The 7,283-nt window shown below is 52.0% G+C and overlaps 2 pseudogenes; both read right to left on the reverse strand.

The window, feature by feature from the left end:
- Window positions 1-1,626: 1,626 nt before the first annotated feature.
- On the reverse strand, window positions 1,627-2,608 carry LOC139181582 (polyhomeotic-like protein 2 pseudogene; annotated as a pseudogene).
- Window positions 2,609-4,111: 1,503 nt separating this feature from the next.
- On the reverse strand, window positions 4,112-5,579 carry LOC139181295 (melanoma-associated antigen B3-like; annotated as a pseudogene).
- Window positions 5,580-7,283: the final 1,704 nt, after the last annotated feature.

The following is a 7,283-nucleotide window of genomic DNA, read 5'->3' on the forward strand; positions in this document are numbered from 1 at the left end:
TCTCCCTGGGCCCCTCTGTTACAGACTAATTGAGTGCACAAGCAGCCTGTGTTTGGCAGGCCCCTTCTTTATTCGAGGCTTAGGCAATTGCCTCCTGAGGCAGAGACTCCTAACAGTTTGCTATTCCAGCATCCAAAGAATGCTCAGCTGTTGAGTGAGGCAGAGTTACCCCAAGGGTGGTGCTGGACACGGAGCTGCACGCACCACAGGTGTGTGTGTGAGGGTGGGGAGCTCTGGGCTCTGCCTCCGGTGAGCCAGGTATTGCTGACGAACAGCATCCTGTCTCCCCAGCGGCAGTGGTGGGTCGGGGAGGCTCAGAGTTGAAGAGGCCCTGGACCCTTGCACTCCCAAGGAATACCCATGAAGAACAGGTGGGATCTGAACCGGGGCTGAGTGTGCCCTCAAATGATGCGGCAAAGCGTGGAGGATATGCTGTCCAGTTAAGGTGGTTGTCCCCCTACCAGCCCAGGGACCTACCCTCTCCCTGCAGGTGAAAAGTAGCTCTTCAGGATCACAGAAAGGCATCCCCAGGGGAGAAAGGCACAGAAGGAATGGATTTTACGTATTTGTTTTTTAAAAACAAAAAAAGGTTTAAAAAGTCCTTCATTTCCAACCCTGCCTGGGGGGTGTGAGTGGGGAATAGAACGAACTGAGAAGGGCACCCACCCTCCCCTGGGGAGAGTCCAACTCTTCCCCGGGAGCAAGCAGTGTGCAGGGCAGGTCAGAGGCCGGCCCTTGCCCTTCTTGCCCTGCCTCCTCCATCGGCAGCTCACACTGCTGCCAGCAAGTTCCAGAGGCAAAGAAGTGTGGGAGCCGAGGCCGAAGGCTGCCTTCTTCACCTCGGCGGTCACTCCAGCTCTTCCGCCCTTGGACGTTCTCTGGGCCCCACCACTGGGCTCTCAGGGTGAGTGGACAGGCAAGACCAGGAGGCGCAGCTTGGCCCAGCCCACTGGCAGCTTCCTTAATGCCGTCTGTGACACAGCAGGGCAGTTTGGGCGGGGGGCGTCAACAGTGAAGGAAAGGGCTGCAGAGACACCACGATAATCTGGAAAGGAAAATCTCCTGCTAACCTGCATCGCTTTTTGATCCTGCCTCTGCACCGGGGCAGCCCTTTTTCCTATTCCCCATCCCGAGGCTGAGTGGAGTCCAGGACAAAGCACTAAGTGGCTGTTTGTTACAAAACACCTGGAGATGCCAGGGGGGGCTCTCGGCCCGTCAGTCAGTCCAGGCTCCCACACAGTCACACACATAGCATTAAGGCGTCTGTACTCGCAGGGGTGGCCAAAGCAGGCCCAGCTTCTCTCCCTCCACCTGCAGGGGTAAGGGGGGAGAACCCTTCTGGCGGCTTCAGTAACAGGGTGAAGTGGGAGAAGCTGGCAACGGAAGAGCGAGCTGGGCCCCGAGAAAGAAGAGGAAGAAGGCAGGCGAGGGCTTCCGAAGCCTCTCTCCAGGCCCGACGGCTGCCCTGGGAAGTGACCCAACTCAGCTTGGAAGCCCTAACCACATACCCCCTGGAAAATGGGGGACAGAAAGAGAGGAAGAGAAGCGGGGCTAGAGTCGTGGGACTTTGGAGGAAGCCAGTGCTATCAAATATTTACAAGCATAAAGCCCCATCTTCTGTGCCAACTACCTCTCTGCCCCTCCCACAGAAAGAAAGGCCCCTGAGAGCCACCAAGGAGGTCCCGAGACCTCCTCCCCAGCCACGCCCCACAGCGGGGGGCCCTTCCCTCCACCGCCCTGCTCCTTGAGCATGCTGATGCACACGTAGATCTTGAGGGTGGGCCCCAGCTTGATGTTTATGGCACTCATCAGGTGATCCTCGTTGAGCAGCAGCAGAGATTGCCCATCGATCTCCTGGCCATGGAACTCCTCTGTGATTTCCTGGCAGCCTGGCAGAGAGCGGATGAATTCGTAGACATCGTCCACGTTCCACTTGGTGGGCTCACTTGACAGGAAGTGGTGTCCCATGCCTGCCAGGTCCCGCATGTGCATGTCAGGGAGCTCCAGGTCCCGCAGGCCTTGTTGCTGGCGGGAGGTGGACGAGCTGGCTGAGATGGGGGACAAGGGTTCCTCATAGCTTGAGTTATCTGAGCAACGGCTGGAGTCTTCCTGGCTGTGTGTTAGCTGCAGGGCAGCAGTAACTGAAAGGGGTACGGTGCCTGTTGGCTGCTTCTTGGTATCCTTGGTAAGTGTTGGCAGATTGGCTTTGCTGGCCTGATGGCGGTTGTGGGTTGTGGCTCCCACCTTTTGCACCTTGCTCTGGTCTGAGTGGAAAAGCCCCACTCGTTTGGTGCACCCCACGTTGTACCTTTTTGCACAAGCCATGGAACAAAAGTGCTTGGAACGCTTAAACTTGTAGGCAAAGTCCACCCAGCCACAGAGCTCACACTTGAGTTTGAGGGGAGTACCCTCCTCTTTGGATTCTTGCAGATAGGGCTCCTCCATCTCTGAGTCAGTGGTGGTGGTATGGTCCTGCTGACGAAGTTTCTCAGGCAAGAACCCCTGTGCATACTTCTTGAGATTCCCCACCAGCAGAGATGAGCGTCCCACCATTCTTGGGGGCAGTGCCAGTGATGCTGGAGGCAGAGTTTCCGTTCCCTGAGGTCATGCCAGGGGTGCTAAGGTCCGTCAGTGCATGAACAATGCCCCGCCCTGTCTCTGTTCAGGGCCCGGTTGGGCCTGGCCGGGCGGGGACTACGTAAGCCCTCGGCCGGCCACCACCTCGCGCAGGGTCCCTGGCCGGGCGGGCCGCCTCCTCTCTGCCGGAAGCCTCTGAACCGGGGTCCAGGGCTGCCGCGGTGCATCCGACTGCACCGGCGAGCCGGCGGCCACAAAGGGCGACAGGGGCGCGAGGCCAGGGTAGAGGTGCCATCGGCGGCGGATTGCGTGCCTGCGCGTTGTGCGCTCTAGGGTTGCAGCCGCCGTGGAGACCTCACCCTGATTTCTCAGAAACTCTCTGGAGAGAAGGCAACGTGAATAAAACATCTAATCTGCACATTGCTTGCCTGCACCGGAACAAGAGCTACAGGATACATTCCACGCCAGGTTCACGCGATTTCTGTCTGATTTACTCACAATCCCAAAGCACAGGGAGACCCAGAAAATCCTGCAAGTTTGGTTCCCAACCCCTGAAGGACAGTCAATATCACAATTGAGTCACAACAAACTTTTGGTTTCCCAGTGCTTTCATAAAACTTATGTTTACACTATATTGTAGGCTATTAAGTGGGCAATAGCATTATGCCTCAGAACAATATAGATATCTTAAATAGAAACACCTCTTTGCTAAAAGAAAAAAGATGCTAACCATTATCTGAGCCTTCACTGAGTCCATCATTTTTGCTGCTGAGGGTGTGAACATTGCAAGAGGTATCAAAACGTGACACACAGACATGAAGTGAGCAAACGATGTTGGAAACATGGAGCCAAAAGACTTGCTGGAAGCAAGGTTGACTGACACAAACTTTTAATTTGGTAAAGAAAAAGAACAAAGAAAAGAAAAGCAGTACCTGTGAAATACAATAACACAACATGCAACAGAGTGAAGTGTGCCTGTAACTGTTAAGGGCAGTTTCCCATCCCAGGCTTTGTCTTTAAACTATGCGGCCCACCATGTGAGAACCTGGTCCCTGGTCACGATTGCCACAGCCTCATCCAGCCCGCCATGCACTCAACTTATAATTACTTCCCACTTAAGGACTTCTATTTTCCCAAGGCCCACCACTCCCTTGCATCAGGGAATTCACATTTGAGTGCTGTCATGTCACCATTTCCTTTACATGACAGCTGCTTCTCGCCTCTGTAATTTTATGGTCAGTGGCTAGATCTTTTTCTCAGCTCTCCAAGTACTAGCATGGAGCCTACTATGAGCAGAGGCTCAGTTCATGTTCAGGGAATAAATGAGCCTGTGAGCATGAGGTTGAAATTATTAGAATTTAATTCTACATTTTGAATTAACCAAGTATATACTGTTGTTTATAATTTTGTAAAACACAGAGTACAAGGCATGAGGAATCCAAATACCATCTTACTTTTCCTATGTTTCTTGATCCCACATATTTTACTGCTTAACTGTTTAATATTTTCAAGGAAATAACATATTGCAATGCCATTTTGTCTTGAACTGGCTTACTAAATAAGATGGAAGCTTCCCCATTTGCTTTACACAACAGAAAAACTCTTATCCTTAAGACCAATAAAAGTGTGACTGATGTTATTCATACACTTAGATTATAAGCTAGGTAAGCTTTCATTTAGGAGCAGCATTAGAAAAGTAGAGAACTTAAAAACACAAGTTTCTTTCTAAATTCCCCATACAGAACAGGAACACCAAGGTATTTTACACTATGAATCCTCGGTGACGTCCAGTCCTATACTACTTGGAACACTGACTACTCTCTTGAGCCACAAAGTGCAGAATTTGCCTCAGCTTCACTAGGTGTGGAAGGAACTGCTGGGGGAACACTGGGACATCCGCTAGCTTGGGCCCTCTCTTCCTCATCTTTCAAAGCCTCTTCATACCCAAAGTGGAAGGCACTGGAATCCAAGTGGTTAATCCTGGCCAGGAACTCCAGGACTCTCATCTTGCTTGCTTCAGCGTGTGCTCTCGGACCCCACAGGAGCTCATAGCATGCTGGATCATTGCCGGGCACTTGCTGATATTCCAAATACTTCATCTGCACCAAATCTTGGGTGATGAGCTTCTTGGGCTCCCCAAATATGAAGTGCCTCTTCCCAGCATAGATATTCATCTTACCCAGGAAATCCAAGATGTCTTCCTCTGTGGTGCAGTTGCCCTTCATGAAAATCACACCCAGGAGATTCATCAGGAGACCGGTCTTGGAAAAACCCCTGCCACGGTGCACGATCCCGTTGTGGGGGAGATTCATCTTGCTGACAAGGACATAAGAATGCTTGGCAGTGTTGTCTTTCTTCACGTCAATACCAAATACCACCTCCATGCTGTCAGAAGCTCTTTTGAGGATCCTGAGGAATCAATTTTGGTACTTTTTATCGATGATCTTCAGGATATTTGCTTTCTTAAAGGGCTTTTTATCTTATACATGCATAACAGGAACTGCACCAACAGACCTGTCTGTCTGGTTAATGAGTGTTTTCCAGACTGCACATTGGAGACAGGGGATTGAGAGGAATTTCGCTTTTTCCCAATTTTCCCAAGGGCTCTTTTGGATGATCTTGTGGGAGAAACACCTGCAGGCACAGTGGTGGTGGCAAAGGCCCCCTGAGGACACTTGAGATGGTTCCAAGACCTAGCACTGGACTTTCCCTTAGCATCAACCCCAGGACCAGGACTGGAGGAAGATGAAAGTGCTTCCATCGTGGTGGCAGTGACCTGAGCACCCCTCAGATCCTGGGTGCCATGCTGAGCCTGGTGGTGTTTCTCACAGGTGTGGAGCTTAGCCTTCTTACCCCGAGGCATGGTGACTGTGGTCAGGACAACAGGCAGGAGTGAAGGTAGAACAGCACGTGATCTGGGCAGAGAGGAGAGAGGATGAGAGGGTGTGAGTGCCCTTGGCAGGGAGGCAGCACTCAGCCTTTAAGAAGGCCCACTCTGCAGGTTTCCATGTGGGCACTGCTCTACAAACCCAGAGCCTGGGACACTGGTGTCTGCTGCCCTGGTGTACCTCCTGTCAGACAAAGGCTCTCACCAATCCCATACCATCAGAAAGAAGGAGAGTTCAGATACACCTGACTTCCATGACTGGGCTTCTCAGTGCTGTGTGGTGGGTGGGGGTGGGGGATGGTGCTCTCTATTGTTTTCCCTGTTGTAGGGTGAGCGTGATCAACATTGTTCTTTCAGGGTCGTCATGCTGACTCCTCTGAAGCCCTGGGCCTCCTCCCTTGGCATAATTGACGCCATTCACATATTCCAACATCCTCATATCTCTGAACTCTCCAGACAAAAGTGAGAAGACTCACTCAGCTTCATAGATACGGTAGATTTCCACTTGGAAAAGAGCCAAAATTTATGACAACTTACATTTAGAGTTGGTGTTCACCTTAGACCTCGTTCTGGTCTGGGTAGAACTCAGGACTCCTCCCACCAATAACCTGGGTAATTCAGCCTCAGAGCAAAGTCCTGAATTCCCCGAGTTCCTGGAGGGGCAAAGTCAGGATAAGATATACATGACTACCCTTCACTGGAGCCCCCTAGATATGTAGGCACTCTGCTTTGTGATACCACCCCTAAATGGGGAAGGCCCCCCAATCAGTACTTGGGGTGCTCAATGCACTGCAGTTAGGACAGAGGTATCCTCCATCTGCAAGCAGGGGCTACGCCTGACCAAAGCCCTCCCATCCCTGAGACTTCCCCAGGCAGAACTCAAATTGATGGCTCTGCCGGAGCTTCCCAGGGCTCACAGCAGCAGTGAAACTTAGTGCGGCCCTCTTGCTTATGGGCTGAGTGGCCCCTGCCTCAGTCCCAACTGTTTTCACCTCGACTCTGGACCAGCACTGGGAATCCACCTTCTGCCAGCCAGAGGCCTGATTGCCGGATAGAAGTCCTTACTTCCAGGAAAGTGTAAAACGGAAGTCAGGATGACTCATTTCTGGCCACGATGCACAGGGTGTCAGATAGCTCGGGGATGCGGGGGCACGGGGAGGATGGGGGCACACGGGGGGTGGGGTTGGGGAAAGCCGTGGGAGGGTGTCCTATGGTCCTCATTCGGAGTCTCCATCTTTATGTCTATTAGAGTCTGACACTCGTCCCTTACCTGAACTCTGTCCACAAGCCTCCAAACAGAGCTTCACCTCCTAGAGTTCAGCAGAGGAGAAGTCAGGGAATTGAGCGCATGGGTGCTGCTTTGTGTCACCATCTTTATTGCCAGTGCTGAGTTAGCACTCAGACCCCTCCCCATGGCTGGAGTTGGGGCCTAGGTTTCTATTATAGAATCAAGTAATCTCTTTGATCTTACACAATCTCTTAGATCAAGATTTACTGATAATTCAGCCTAACAGTGTTGTAGGAACCATCCCCTGCTATCATAGAGGTGAGACTTGGTGGATTTCGCTTTGTTACAGGAGGAGCAACGGTCCCATGAGTCCACATTCAGGTCCTCACCTTGCCTTCAGATCAGTCCTGGGAATCCACTCTCGTTTAAACGAACACCCTGAACAACAATCAGAGCTCATTGCCACCAGCACGGAAGTTGGGGGGAGCCGATTCTGGTGATGGCTACCCTGTGCGGGATCTCTGAGGGATGATGGCAGGGGTGGGGCTTTGTGGGGACTCCATCGTTCAGTGTTCAGCGGTCCCTGGGTCA

Source organism: Bos indicus, chromosome X (genome assembly GCF_029378745.1).
Source record: "Bos indicus isolate NIAB-ARS_2022 breed Sahiwal x Tharparkar chromosome X, NIAB-ARS_B.indTharparkar_mat_pri_1.0, whole genome shotgun sequence".
Taxonomy (NCBI): Eukaryota; Metazoa; Chordata; class Mammalia; order Artiodactyla; family Bovidae; genus Bos; species Bos indicus.